Here is a 16,035-nt window from a genome sequence, read left to right as displayed (position 1 = left end):
CTCCTTAAAACTTATCTCTTTGACCAAGCTTTTGGTCACCTGTCCTAATACCTCCTTATGTGGCTCGGTGTCAAATTTTGTTTGATAACACTCCTGTGAAGTGCCTTGGGATGTTTTACTACGTTAAAGGTGCTATATAAATGTAAGTTGTTGTTGCTGTTGTTGAAAGGTGGCTGAAGTGTGTACAGATATTCAAAAGTAATCATGGCCTAGATTTTTAAACCACTGACGATAAACCTCTGCTGTAAGCACACATGTGTGATATAAACTTATTTACATACAGATTTACCAACTTTCCAAAATTCTTAGAAGATACCATTATGGTGACATGCAAAATAGAAATCAAATGAAGACACTACAGTTATTTTCTGAAAACAGACATTTAAGCCCTTATTTTTACGTAACCTGCCCGGCAGGAATGGGGTTGATTCGGATTGGACTTCAGTGGAAAGTAGAATTGGATCTGTCCTATTGATATTGGGAGGGTTAGGTTAAAATTGGGGCTTTAATGTCCAAATAAAAAGAAAAAGCTTGCAAGTGCTGGAAATCTGAAATAAAACTGAACAGAAAATGCTGAAAATATACAGATAGTCAATCAACATCTGTAAAGAGAAAAGACAATATAATATTTTGGTGTAGATCCTTTATCAGAACTTAAAACTAAAAGATAACGATGTGGGAAAGCACTGCCTGAAAGGGTGGTGGATGTCGATTCAATAGTGACTTTCAAAGGGGAATTGGATAAATACTTGAAGGGAAAAAAAATTATCGGCTATGGGGAAAGAGCAGGGGAATGGGTTTAATTGGATAGCTGTCAAAGAGCTGGCACTGGCACGATGGTCGAATGGCCTCCTCCTGTGCTGTAACTACTATGATACTCTGATAAGCAATTATTTTAATAAAGTTGAAAATAATAGACAATGGTGGGGTGGGGGAGGGGAAACAATAGATATTCCAATCACGTAGAGGGAGTTTAATGGGTTGAATGTCCTTCAAAATGCAGTTCTGAAGAAGAGTATATACCTGAAATGTTAACTTGTCTTTTATCTTTACAGATGCAAACTGACCTGCTGCATATCCCGAACGTGTTTGGTATTTAATGTTTTCTGTATATAGAACAAAATGATTACTTAATACAGATAAAAAATGTGATTGCTGAAAATCTGAAATAACTTCCATTTATATAGTATATTCACATCATGTCCTCAGGATCTCACAAAGCACGACACAACCAACAAATTACTATGAAGTGCAGTCATTGTGATTTTGTAGGCAAATACAACATCCAATTTGCACACAAGTTCCACAAAGGGCAAATCAAATAAATAAATAATCTTTTTTGGTTGCGGGTCGAATGATGAATGTTAGCCAGGCACCAGGAGAACTTCTTGCTCTTCTTTGAATAGTACCAGGGGATCTTCTACCTCCTCCTAAAATGGCACCTCAGACAATGCAGGACTTTCTCAATACTGACCCATCAGCCTAGGCTCAAGTCCTAGGGGCTGGTGCTTAAACCTTCAACCATCTGGTTCATAGAGGAATAGCTACCAGCTGAGCCAAGTTGACACTTAGAAATGAGGGTGCCTGCTCAGATGAGGAATTGCACGCCAAACTTTAACCTGTCTTTTTCGTTCAAATAATGATGAACCTATTGGACATGTTGAGCATTTTCTACTTTTACTTATGGTTGCATCGTGCATTTTTGTTCTTTTGCCCACATTTTGTCCAATAGTTGCCCACATGGGCCTGAAAAGTTGAGACAAGATGTCTGGCTCGCCGAGCACCACTTGTTTTTGTTCGACATTCCACCTGCGTGAGCGTCCTTCGCTGGCCATAGCAACCGTTGCTATGTGTTCTGCAAGCGTCATGGCCCCTCCCCCCGAACATTGTCTTACCTGTAACCCCACCTCCCCATTTGATTGGCTCCCTAATTTGATTGACGCTCCCTGTTTGCAGCGAAGGGAGCACCTGGATAATCGGGCGGGCTGTCAATAAAGTGACATCACAATACTGCCACTCCCGAAGTAGCGCTGCGGCAGCCTCATGCACAACCTGCTTTAAGGAGCGGAGCAGATTCACCCCGTAAGTAATGTAGATTTACAATTTTTTTTTAATACTTCATAATCTACATAAATATAAAGTTATATTATTGGCGTGTGGAATTTGCGGTTTAGTTCTGTAACGTGAGAGACTGCCGTTCTATGAAAACGGCAACTATAGGCAAGTTGATATCTATTTGAGCTGAATGTTTTTTCACCAATTATGGAATTGTTCAATAAACTTTGTATGCTTTTCCCTCGGAGGAATTAGACTACTTTTAGTCGTTGGATTGAAGTGTTTTTAAAAACTTTGGAGGTCGAATTTTGGTCAATTTTGGCACGAGTCAGACTATTGTTGGTGACCAATTTTCTTAGTTTGCATCTCCGATCTTGGATTGAGTTCGGTATTAATGTTACACCAATCTTGCTATAAAACTAAGCTGACAGGAATCAGAGTTTTTAAATGTAAAATAAATTTATGATTTTTACTCTTGTTTCATTTTTAAATAAAATATTTGTTCATTCAGTGTTGCAGAATTAATTATTTCATAAAACTTTTCAGTTATAACGACCCATGGTTCATTGCAGCGATTCTTTTCTCTACCAGTAATGATTGTGGGAAGTATCCTAATTTTTGCAAAATTAAAATCCAAATGCATTCCATTTTTTGGAACGGATCTAAAGTATTTTGGGTGCCCTTGCAGTGTTCGTTCTGACCTGTGGTTAAACCGACATTTTTTTTTTCTCCTAAGTTTAAACTGTTTATTTAACAGAACTGTAAGAGCACCTGGATAGCATCCTTAAGGATTTAAGTTTAAAGCACAGTACTGTTTTTTTGAGTATAGTATACTCATGCACATGAAACATCTAACTTAGTAAAAGCCCTATTCAAATCGGCAGCTGCAATATAATATAGAGTACTCCTTGTAATTAAGCCTTAAATTTTATTGTGAAATATTAAATATAAGTATTCCATAATCTACGTAGCAATGATTGGTAACAAATACATATGCCAAGGTGATACAGTGGTAAAATGCATTAATTGCATCTTTGGGAGCAAAGAAAGTAGCCTTAGCCAAGTGAGATTAGATTGTGTATTTTGGACATTTGGATAAAAAGTAGGTGTCTTAGCATGATTGCTGATATGTTGTTGGAACAATTTGAATGGTAATATACAGGAAGCCTGTGCAGTTACAAGGCAAGGCCTGGCAAGCTGATGCAGAATCAGCCCAGACAGCTGTGGTGGGTACTGATGCTGTTGATGGTTTCCCCAATACAAACTGGGTCAGGGGACTAGACAGTGTTGGAGTAGGAGACCTGCTGCAGTAATTTCAAGCACAGTGGAGTTTTGCAGAGAGACTAGTTACCCTGCAAAAACTAATTCAGAGCACAGTTGGGTGGATGTTCAGCACACTAGTACCATGTGGAGAGCCCTGACCATGTCAACCCAGCTGGAGAGATGTCAACAACAATTTGCCTATATGTAAATCACCTTTAATGTAGAAAAACATCCAAGGTGTAATCAAAACGTGGAGTCTAAGATCACAGGAATTAATAGTACAAAGAATCATACAGCATATAGAGGAGCGATTGGCTAAGCTGGGATTGTTCTCCTTAAAATAGAGACGATTAAGGGGAGATTTGATAGAGGTGTTCAAAATCATGAATGGTTTTAATAAGGAGAAACTGTTTCCAGCGGCAGAAGAGTCGGTAACCAGAGGACATAGATTTAAGGTGATTGGCAAATGAACCAGAGGCGACATGAGGGAACATTTTTTTACGCAGTGCGACATCCTGATCTGGAATGCACTGCCTGAAAGGGTGGTGGAAGCAAATTCAATAATAACTTTGAAAAGGGAATTGGATAAATACTTGAAGGGAAAATAATTACAGGGCTATGGTGAAAGATTAGGGGAGTGGGACTAACTGAATAGCTCTTTCAACGAGCCAGCACAAGTATGATGGGCCGAATGGTGACCTCCTGTGCTAGACCATACTAAGATATTATGATACAACTGTTGAAAAAGAAATAGTGTTTAAAAATCCTGAACTGTTGAATTGAAACAGCCATACAATAAATTCAACACAAACCTTCTGCATCAGCTAACATGGCACAGCTGAAGTGGAGCTTTGAGACTAGTTTTCTCCTGGTTCTTTCAGAAAATGAGCCTGCTCAAAAACTTCCTGCTGAGATAAGCTGTTTGAATCCTAGATAATTTTTTTTAAAAAGAAAAGGTCTAATATTAATAAATTAGTATTTGAGTTTTAGAGGAAAGCCTTTTTTGTCAAAAAACCTAATCTGCATATTCTGGAAAATCATTTTAGAATACGTTTAATTGGTATTATACCTATTACCATCAGAAATCTAATCTTCCATGTTTCCAAAGAAAGGAATTAGTTTTTGATTCACTAATTAAAGTGGAAACATATATAGCTGCTCCTCGTCAGTCTATGTTTTAATACCATAACAGGTTTTGTAACTAACTGTATGCTGAATTTTAGAACCCTGCCAGTGTTTTATGGTTCAATATTCTGAGGGGTTAGAATGCGTAAATCAGATTTGTCACCTCTTATAGAATTAAGATCTGTACTGGAAGTCCTGAGATCTAATTGTAATTATGTAATGTTTCAGTGGTATGATTGGACTTGTTCTAATGAAGGCTTTATTGTTTAGATTGCCAGCTACCATGAATTTTCTGATACCATGAGCTTGTATTAATCTATCCTGCTTTCAGATGAAGGCTCATTTCTGCCCCAAAACAATAGCTAATCCTCTAAAGTAGTGAGATTCCAAATTTAAGCCATGTTTTGTATATAGTGAAAACCAGAAATCATTTCATTGAATTTTTCCTTAAATGGGCAATAGTTACATAGGAATTGTTACAGGAAAAAAGACCAAGGTCCACCTAGTTTGCCTTCTACCATCCTGGTAGTCGCATGATACAATCGTAGTGGAGTTGTTGACTAATCATAGCAATCAATCTTTGTCAGTTAATCTGCAACAGATCCAGAAATGACAAGGACAACCTCAGTGATGGAGAACTTCAGGAACATAAGGCCCAAAGTCACCTGTTCCTTCCAAGCATGTTACACATACCACATGCCATGTCTCAAATTACTCATATACTGTATTCTAAATTGTTATTTTCTATATGAAATCTATTGAATTTGCATTTGAATGAATCGATACTAACTGCTTCCCAAGGGAATGTGTTCCATAGATTGACCACCCTCTTGCTGAAATATTGTTTGAACAGCCAGTCCCTGAGACAGTAATTAACATTACCAGACTTCACGTTACCCCTGGACTCTTCTTTCATATAGTCCTAATGCTTTGACAAGAGGAGATATTATTGCTGCATTTTTGCAAATTAACTGTTAGCCCTCCATACTGTAATCACTGATATAAATTGTGATTTTACATTGTTAACTAATCTGAATTTTTGTGTTACGATTTACTGCAACGCTCATGGAATTATATGATACATAGTTTTATCAATCGTGTATTTTTTAAACGTATGTATTTTTCTTTAGAATAATCAATATTATATGCTACATTGATTGGTCTACAGGAAGACATACTTTTTAAAAAAATACACAATTACTAAAACTATCATGTATGTATGTCTATCTATAAAATTTTGAGTGTTATCCTATTAAACATAATCTTCTGCTACAAAAGGTCAGTACAAGAAGAACTAAGATGGTGTAGTGATAATTATGTGATGTTATGAAAGGCATAGACTGTACCTACTAGCAAAACCCAGTCTATAAAATAATGGAACCTGAATAATATCAATGCACAAGTGAATTACTGAGCAATTGACTCATAGTTGAGTAACATTGTCGCCTGAAAGCCACACAACTCTGCCATCCACCTGTTCTCCTGCAATTAGATTCCTGACCATATAAGGACATGATGGTGCTCGACTTCAGCTTTGCAACCTTTGAACACCATCCAATATCCGTCTAACATCTGCCTGATTATCAATTTTGCAATGTGATAAATTAGTAAGTAAAATATACATCAATTTAAATCCATGACATGATTTTATGATGCTTGTTTCCAAAAACACACTAAGGTATTTCAAAAAGACACTAAACTACTAAGCATAATAAAGTGAAATGTCACCTTTAAACATTAATTAAAGTTTTCCAGCTTGGAATCTCCGCATAAGGATTTCTTAATGATAAAAATGGGAATATTATAGATAGCGAAAGTCATGCGACAAGTTCAAGGAGCATTGTCATTTGGTGCAGTGCCTTGTAATTTGGATTGGTAAACAGAGAAGTGGGTATTGTCACTGCATGTATCACAGTTTTATTTTTAAGTATATACACTTAAAAAGAGCAAAAATTTGTGGCGTGATTAAAAACAGGGTGCACTGTATTGTAAACTTCTTATAGTGGCTAACAAAGCAGACTTTTAACCCGAACTGAATTTTATTGGAGCAGATTTTTCTTGGCAACTGAATGTACCTGAACACTCTTAAATAAGGTGACAATGCCTGTTTCATGTCCTATGTGTAGTGTAGAACCATTTCCATTTTTGTTAGGTAACGGTATCAAGGGATACAGAGCAAAGGCGGGTAAATGGAATTGAGGTTCACATTAGCCATGATCAAATTGAATGATGGAACAGGCTCGAGGGGCTGAATGGCCTACTCCTGTTCCTATGTTCCAATTTATTAAAGCTTACTGGAATTCACTCCATTTAGTTTAGAGGGCAGATTTCAGGGCACCCGTGGCAATACGGAAACATATAATCTTATGCAAATACAGCTGTTTTAAAAGGCACAGTAGTGACTTTGAAACAGTTGTGCATGTGGAGCTTGTACAAGTACAGTTGCTTCAGTGTTACATTTCAAACTTTTTAATTTCTGAATGTGCACCTTACTCGTTGTTGGAGGAAAGTGCATACAGGCCTGGAATGCAAAACTGTACAGGTGTGCTGAAATGCCCTCTGCCTGTGACCTGAAAAAGTGACATCATTGGGTTCAATTGCAGCCATTCATGTTTGCTGGTTGCCTGGGAGGGAGTCATCTCTTGAAGTGTTTCTCCATGCAGCTGGAGGTACTCGTACCACCACGTTTATATAACAAAGCTGCTGCTGGAGACAGTCCTGACTAAGGTGACAGCACTGTAATATAAATAGTAATACTCTTGTAATGATAGGATGTTTGCAGTGTGAAAGATGCTAAATTGTAACAGGCCCTGACTGTTGATCAATGGAATACTAACCAAAGTGGTATTCTGGTGGTAAAGCAACATGTTGTTGGCTACCATGTGACATGAACAGCTGACTCAACACATTATAACCAAATGCACATGATATACGTAAAGACAGCTTCTCATACCTACCTACTAATGAGTCCAGTTACTTCCTCAGGTTGGCAGGTGATACTCCAGTTTAGGTTAAAAAGCATATCCTGCACTATTCAGGCCAAGAGTCATGTGAATATGTGGTGGAACTCCAAGTTTCAGGTGTCTTCAAATCCCATGAGTTTAGCCAATATAATGTGACTATGGCAACTTACGTGCATGGACTGTAATATAAATCCAGCTCATGAGAAAGGAATCGTGCCAGGTGGTGCGTATAATTTTGCCATATGATGTTTTTGTAATAGAAAATTCTAACCTAGCAAGATCTAAGGGATTGTAACTACTGTTTGTAGTTCTTGATAGATCTGGTTTCATAACTTTTTAAAATCTGAATTTTATTGAAGTTTTCAACATATTTATACCCCCTTATTTACAATATAACGAGCTGGTGTGATCAAATTGCTATGGCATGATTTACCTTATTTTCTTTCCTGCTGTTTTCAATTTTGGTGCCTTCTTGCAGTACAAGTTTTGGCATTTCACAGTGTCAACTGAGGCTGAATTGTAGCACTCTTGCCTCTGAGCCAATAGGTTGTGGGTTCAAATTCCACTCCAGAGACCTGAGCACAAAATCTAAACTGACACTCCAATGCAGTACTGAGGCTGCACTATCAGAGGTGCTATCTCTTTCAGATGAGATTTTAAACCGAGGCCCTCTCTGCCCTCGCAGGTGGATATAAAAATCCCATGACACTATTTGAAGAAGTGTAAGGAATCTTACAACACCAGGTTATAGTCCAACAGTTTTATTTGAAAATCACAAGCTTTCGGAGCTTACGTCCTTCGTCAGGTGAGTGACGAAGGAGGTAAGCTCCGAAAGCTTGTGATTTTCAAATAAAATTGTTGGACTATAACCTGGTGTTGTAAGATTCCTTACATTTGTCCGCCCCAGTCCATCACCGGCATCTCCACATCATGACTTTGAAGAAGAGGCAGGGAGTTCTTCCTGTGTCTTACTTGCCAAAGATGTGCATGCTGTGAACCAACCAATCTCCTTAAATTTTCCATTTCCTGTCCTTGAACCATCATGACCAAAGATCAGTTCCTAGCAGATGCAAGAGATACTTGCTTCCTTTGACCATGCAATAGTGTAAATATGTAGCAAATATGCTCTGTAACTGTTTATCTTTATTTATTATTTCAGTAAACCAATGCACTGTGGTTTTTTTTATTCGTTCATGGGATGTGGGCGTTGCTGGCGAGGCCGGCATTTATTGCCCATCCCTAATTGCCCTTGATAAGGTGGTGGTGAGCCACCTTCTTGAACCGCTGCAGTCCGTGTGGTGAAGGTTCTCCCACAATGCTGTGAGGAAGGGAGTTCCAGGATTTTGACCCAGCGACAATGAAGGAACGGCGATATATTTCCAAGTCGGGATGGTGTGTGACTTGGAGGGGAACGTGCCGGTGGTGTTGTTCCCATGTACCTGCTGCTCTTGTCCTTCTAGATGGTAGAGGTCGCGGATTTGGGAGGTGCTGTCGAAGAAGCCTTGGCGAATTGCTGCAGTGCATCCTGTGAATGGTACACACTGCAGCCACTGTGTGCCGGTGGTGAAGGGAGTGAATGTTTAGGGTGTTGGATGGGGTGTCAATCAAGCGGGCTGCTTTGTCCTGGATGGTGTCGAGCTTAGAGTCATAGAGTTATACAGCACGGATAGAGGCCCTTCGGCCCATCCTGTCCGCGCCGGCCATCAAGCCGTCTACTCTAATCCCATATTCCAGCATTTGGTCCGTAGCCTTGTATGCTATGGCATTTCAAGTGCTCATCCAAATGCTTCTTGAATGTTGTGAGGGTTCCTGCCTCCACAACCCTTTCAGACAGTGAGTTCCAGACTCCAACCACCCTCTGGGTGAAAAAGTTCTTTCTCAAATCCCCTCTAAACCTCCCGCCTTTTACCTTGAATCTATGTCCCCTTGTTATAGAACCCTCAACGAAGGGAAAAAGCTCCTTAGTATCCATCCTATCTGTGCCCCTCATAATTTTGTACACCTCAATCATGTCCCCCCTCAGCCTCCTCTGCTCCAAGGAAAACAAACCCAATCTTCCCAGTCTCTCTTCATAGCTGAAGCACTCCAGCCCTGGTAACAACCTGCCACTACCTCCGCTCCAGCCACAAGGGAAGCACCACGTAGAAGCAGTAGGAAGCGCAAGGCAAAGTCCTCGTGAGCACAAAGGGGATGCACAAGGGTGCCCGACGATCCGCCATGTTTTTCACCCATATTTGTTTTCTTTCACATTCACAATAAATCTTATTATTATCATCACCACTACTGCCACGTCCTGCCCATTCCTGACTGGCCTGTGCAACAAGTCCCCACCATGAGGCCCACCGCGAACACGCACACTTGATGCCACCCATTGGGCCATTCTACAAGGGGTGTAAGTGTAGTTACACTACTGTTTTTTGCAGAGGCAGAGGAGAGGGCTGGTGTGGCCGCCTCTCTGTCCAGGTGATGTGGACTGGACTCTTCACATTGTCTGATGTTAGGAGAATCGTTCACATATCAGTGACTCCCTGGCCTCGTGAGCAGTCGATGTGGACTGGACTCTTCACATTGTCTGATGTTAGGAGAATCGTTCACATATCAGTGACTCCCTGGCCTCGTGAGCAGTCAGGTGAGCCGCTGTTCTGCCCATGGGTTGCTCCTCCTCCTCGGCCTCCTCCTCAATATAGGTGGCAGATGTGGATGGGGCCTCCTCCAGTGGCACCCCTCTCAGTTGTGCGATGTTGTGTAGGGCACAACAAGACGACTGTAATGCATCCCACTCCGTGTGGCACTTCTTGAGTGTTGGAGCTGCACTCATCCAGGCAAGCGGAGAGTATTCCATCACACTCCTGACTTGTGCCTTGTAGATGGTGGAAAGGCTCTGGGGAGTCAGGAGGTGAGTCAATTGCCGCAGAATACCCAGCCTCTGACCTGCTCTTGTAGCCACATTATTTATATGGCTGGTCCAGTTAAGTTTCTGATCAATGGTGACCCCCAGGATGTTGATGGTGGGGGATTCGGCGATGGTAATGCCGTTGAATGTCAAGGGGAGGTGGTTAGACTCTCTCTTGTTGGAGATGGTCATTGCCTGGCACTTGTCTGGTGCGAATGTTATTTGCCACTTATGAGCCCAAGCCTGGATGTTGTCCAGGTCTTTCTGCATGCGGGCTCGGACTGCTTCATTATTTGAGGGGTTGCAAATGGAACTGAACACTGTGCAATCATCAGCGAACATCCCCATTTCTGACCTTATGATGGAGGGAAGGTCATTGATCAAGCAGCTGAAGATGGTTGGGCCTAGGACACTGCCCTGAGGAACTTCTGCAGCAATGCCCTGGGGCTGAGATGATTGGCCTCCAATAACCACTACCATCTTCCTTTGTGCTAGGTATGACTCCAGCCACTGGAGAGTTTTCCCCCTAATTCCCATTAACTTCAATTTTACTGGGGCTCCTTAGTGCCACACTTGGTCAAATGCTGCCTTGATGTCAAGGGCAGTCACTCTCACCTCACTTCTGGAATTCAGCTCTTTTGTCCATATTTGGACCAAGGCTGTAATGAGGTCTGGAGCCGAGTGGTCCTGGCGGAACCCAAACTGAGCATCGGTGAGCAGGTTATTGGTGAGTAAGTGCCGCTTGATAGCACTGTCGACGACACCGTCCATCACTTTGCTGATGATTGAGAGTAGACTGATGGGGCGGTAATTGGCCGGATTGGATTTGTACAGGACATAACTGGGCAATTTTCCACATGAAAAGGATGATTATTGGCCTTGAAATGGGGGAGGGAAATTATGGACACAAACCTACATCTTATATATTGTAATTCCATATGTATGCTGACGACAGCCAGCTCTACCTCCCCACCACCTCGTTCAACACTTCCACTGCCTCTGTGCTATCAGACTGCTTGTCCAACATCCAGTCATGGGTGAGCCACAATTTCCTCCAGTTAAACATTGGAAAGACTGAAGCCATTGTCCCTGTTACAAACTCTGTACCTTTGAAACTGATTCATCCTCCTCCTTGGTCACTATTTTTCAGGTTGAACCAGACTGTTAGCAACCTCAGTATCATATTTGACCCCAGACTGAGCTTCCAACCCCATATCTTGTCCATCATAAAGACCGCCTAGTTTCACCTTGTAACATTGCCTGTCTCTGCCCCTGCCTCAGGCCATCTGCTGCTGAAACCCTCATCCATGCCTTTGTCACCCCCAGATTCAAATATTCTATTACTCTCCTGGTTGGCCTCCCATGCTTTATCCTCCATAAGTTTAGCTGATCCAAAACTCTACTGCCCACATCAAGTCCCACTCACCCATCACCCATGTGCTCACTGACCTACATTAGCTCCCGGTTCCCCCATGCTTCAGATTTAAAATTCTCACCCTTATGTTTAAATCCCTTCATGACCTCACCCTTTCCCATTTCAGTAACCTCCTTCATCCCTACAACCCTCTGAAAACTCTGCATTCCTGCAACTCTTATGCAATCCCACACCCTTTGCTTTACCATTGGTGGCTGTGCCTTCAGCCGTCCAGACCCTAAACTCTGGAATTCCTTCCCTGAACCTCTCTGACTTGTCACCTCTTTCTCCTCCTTTATACCCTTCTTAAAACCCAGATCTTTGACCAAGGTTTTGCTCACCTCTCCTAATATCTCCTTCATTGGCTCAGCATTCTATAAGTGCAGGCAATTGGGACTAGCTTAGTGGTATAAACTGGGCGACATGGACATGTTGGGCCGAAGGGCCTGTTTCCATGTTGTAAACTTTTATGACTTTATCCATTTTTGTCTGATAACGTTTCAGTCAAGCACCTCGGGACATTTTTCTATGTTAAAGGTGCTGTATAGTTGCAAGCTTTGGTTATTTGTTTGTTCCCATTACTGTATATTACAATAGGATGCATGAGTGTGATATGGTCAATTTGTTAAACTAAATGCTTCTTCCAGTATTTAGAACAGTGATCATTAAGTGGGCAGCTTAACGTCCTATGCTCAAGAGGCTGGATACATGTATAACACAGTGGAAGACGGTTGTGGTCGTTGGAAGCCAATCATTGCAGCCCCAAGACATCGCTGCTGGAGTTCCTCAAGATAGTATCCTTGGCTCAACCATCAATGACATTCCTTCTGTCATAAGATCAAAAGTGGAGCTGTTGATGAATCTACAGTGTTGAGCTACATTCAGAACTTCTCTGTTAATGCCAACCTACTGCAGGACCTGGACAGTATTGAGGCTTGGGCTGACTAGCGTCAGGTAACATTTATGCCACAGAGTGCCATGCAATGATCATCTCCAACAGGAAAAGGCCCAACCATCTTCCCTAAACTTCAGTGGCATCATCATCACCCAGTCCCCTACTATCAAGATCGTGGGCATCATCAATGTCCAGAGCCTCAACTGAACCTGCCATATGACACCATGGCTACAAGAACAGGGCAGTGGATGGCTCACTTCCTGACTGCTTTAATGGCTGTCCACCATCTGGAAGGCTCAAGTCAGGAGTGTGATGGAATACTTACCAGTTGCCTGGATGGGTGCAGCCACAACAGCACTGATGAAACTCAACACCACCCAGGACAAAGGAATCTGCTTGATTGGTACCCCTACCACTGAACTAAATATGCACCCCCTCCTCTACTGGCGTATTGTTGTTGCAATATGTTCTCTCTGCAGGATGCACTGTGGTAACGTGCCAAGCTTGCTTTGATAGCACTTCCCAGATTTGCAGTGCATCTTCAATTCCCACACAGTCACCTCTGGAGTTCCACAAGGATCAATCCTTGGCCCCCTTCACTTCCTCATCTATGTGCTGCTCTTGGTGATATTGGCCTTAAACAAGGGTTCCACATATATGCTAATGACACCCAGTTCTACCCCTCTATGGTAGTCTTGCCAGGACAAACATTGGGGATGTCCTAAGCCTTGGCTCTTGTGAGCCTAAGCACTCTTGGATAAATGGGTGTATCTCTACTGGGAGAGAGGATGCGTTCCTTATTGGCCGAACAGAAACTCTACCTGTGTGGGTTTTTCTGTAATTGGGTTTTAAGACTTGAGCATGATATTGGCTTTCAGACATGTAGATGACCAAAAAGAAAATCAGTAAAACACATTGCGAAGCCTTTATCATTAGTTGGAAATTATTCTTAAGCCATAATGAGAAAACTTCCTAGGCTGGTGTCGATATTTGTGAGTGCCAATGCAAGTTGTAATTAATGAGTTGAGTAATGGTCCTCTTGAGAGATTTTGCCGAATGCTGGTGTGGTGTGCCATATGTGCTCCCAGCACTGGGAGAAATTGGATCCCATGTGTGAAGTTCCTGATTTTATTTGCAATTATATTTGGAAGTTAAAAATTACATCGTGGCACATCGAAACTACCGCACAAAAACAGGCTGTTTGGCCCAGCTGGCCTGTGCCAACGTTCATGCTCCACACAAGCCTCCTCCCTCCCCACTTCATCTAACCCTATCGGCATACCCTTCTATTCCTTTCTCCCTCATGTGCTTACCAAGCTTCCCCTTAAATGCATCTATGCTATTTGCCTCAACTACTCCTTGTGGTAGCGAGTTCCACATTCTTACCACTCTTTGGGTAAAGAAGTTTCTCCTGAATTCTCTATTGGATTTATTAGCGACTATTTTATATTTATGACCTCTAATTTTGGATTCCCCCAAAAGTGGAAACATTTTCTCCAAATCTACCCTATCAAACCCTTTCATTATCTTAAAGACCTCTATCAGGTCACCCCTCAGCCTTCTCTTTTCTAGAGAAAAGGGGTCCCAGCCTGTTTAGCCTTTCCTGATGAGTATATCCTCTCAGTTCTGGTATCATCCTTGTGAATCTTTTCTGCACCTTCTCCAATGCCTTTATCTTTTCTTTAATATAGAGACCAGAACTGTGCAGAATACTGCAAGTGTGGTCTAACCAAGGTTCTATACAAGTTCAACATAACTTCTCTGCTTTTTAATTCTATCTCTCTGGAAATGAACCCCAATGCTTGATTTTTGCCTTTTTTATGGCCTTTATTAACCTGTGTCGCTAATTTTAGTGATATATGTATCTGTACTCCTTGATCCCCTTGCCCTTCTATCTCATTTAGACTTTTATTATCTAAGCATTATGTGGCCCCCTTATTCTTCCCACCAAAATGTACCACCTCACAATTGTGACAATGAAAAATAATTTCCCTCCTTACCTGGGGAGGGAAAAGATCAGTTGTTTTGGCTCCATTCTGTATGAATTTTGTTCATTGTATCTGTTTTTGTTTATATGAAAGGGAGGGGGATAAGAAAAGACCTTCTTACCCATTTCTATGCCCCACCCCCAAGTCCCCAAACTTTGCATTATTCCTTGTCTGGGAGAACAACAATTGATCTTCTCGCACACCTCTGCCTCTGTTGCCCTAATAGCATGCATTTAGGAGGTATGTGAGATGATTGCCTCAGTTTTATTTTTGTCAGTTTTATTTTTTTCCCCTAGTCATACCTAGGGCTCGATTTTCGCACCCGCGATCGGGTGCGTTCGTGGTGGGGGCTGCGAAAATCAGGGATTCCCGGGGCGGGTCTGGAGCCCGGCTCCAACCTGCCCACTTCCAGGTTCCCTAGCGACGCGCTGACAGGCGCGCGCAGCCCCTGCATGTGGGACTCCCGCCGGCAATTAATGTTGGTGGCGTGCCACTTAAAGTACTTAAACAGGTACTTCAGGTCGTTTACAGACCTGATTGACGTGATATTTTAGGAGGGCTGGGATTTTGAAAGTAACTGAGACTGTTTCCCGTAATGGGGGAAACACTCCCAGTTCAAATGGACGAGTTGCAGCCATCAGCTTGTGGCAGCTGCAAAGGTCCATATGACAGGTGGGCGGGGGGAGACCCTCACTCATTGCAGGAGACCACTCTGTCAATTTAGACGAAGTTTGGCCTCCATCACCCTCCTCCTAACAACAAAATTCACCAACTTGCACACTTACCCCGGTGTCCAGACACATTTACCTATCTTGCGGACCCCCTCAAATGTACATCTTCCGGATGGGGGCCGCCGTAGCTGTAGTCATGACCTCCTCGGAGGGCGAACAGCATCACCAGCCTCGCCGGCCACGCCGTCCACCTCTGACACGTGGAGTTCCACAACACAGTGCTGTGACACATCCACCTGCACAGCAGGAGGGAGGGCAACCACAGAGAGAGATGCGTCGCAGAAGGCACTACCCTCGCCACAGGGTCTACACACCGAGGCTCAGCTTCCTGGACCTCTCTGAGCAGCAGTACACATGGAGGCTCAGAGTCACTCGACATGTAGTCGTGGACATCTGCAGCCTCCTTCATGCCGAACTGCTCCCGGCTGACCCGAGCACCATCTTCTTGCCTGCCGCTGTCAAAGTCACCACTGCCCTCAACAACTTCTCCTCCGCATCCTTCCAGGGTGCCACCAAGGATATCGCCGATGTCTCTCAGTCGTCTGCACAAAAGAGCCGTGCAAAGACATCTACACACACTCTGCAGTGTGGCATCAAGTGTGCGTGTTCATGGTGAACCCCATGAAAGGGACCTATTCCACAAGCCAGTCAAAAATGGGCAAGACGTGGCAGTAGTGGTGATAATAATAATAATATTTATTGTGCATG

General features: G+C 42.5%; 1 protein-coding gene across 1 annotated transcript in view; it reads left to right on the top strand.

Annotated features, from left to right (window-relative positions):
• The first annotated feature begins 2,000 nt into the window (after positions 1 to 2,000).
• Positions 2,001 to 16,035, top strand: part of LOC137331322 (plastin-1-like) — a 140,914-nt gene continuing 126,879 nt past the window's right edge. Inside the window, exon 1 of the mRNA XM_067995043.1 lies at positions 2,001 to 2,082. The gene's annotated coding sequence lies outside the window, so the exon portion shown is untranslated. The remainder of the gene's footprint in view (positions 2,083 to 16,035) is intronic.

This window comes from Heptranchias perlo, chromosome 13, assembly GCF_035084215.1.
Source record: "Heptranchias perlo isolate sHepPer1 chromosome 13, sHepPer1.hap1, whole genome shotgun sequence".
Classification (NCBI taxonomy): Eukaryota; Metazoa; Chordata; class Chondrichthyes; order Hexanchiformes; family Hexanchidae; genus Heptranchias; species Heptranchias perlo.
The sequence above is the reverse complement of the archived record's forward strand: the minus strand, read 5'-3'. Positions and strand labels throughout refer to the sequence as shown.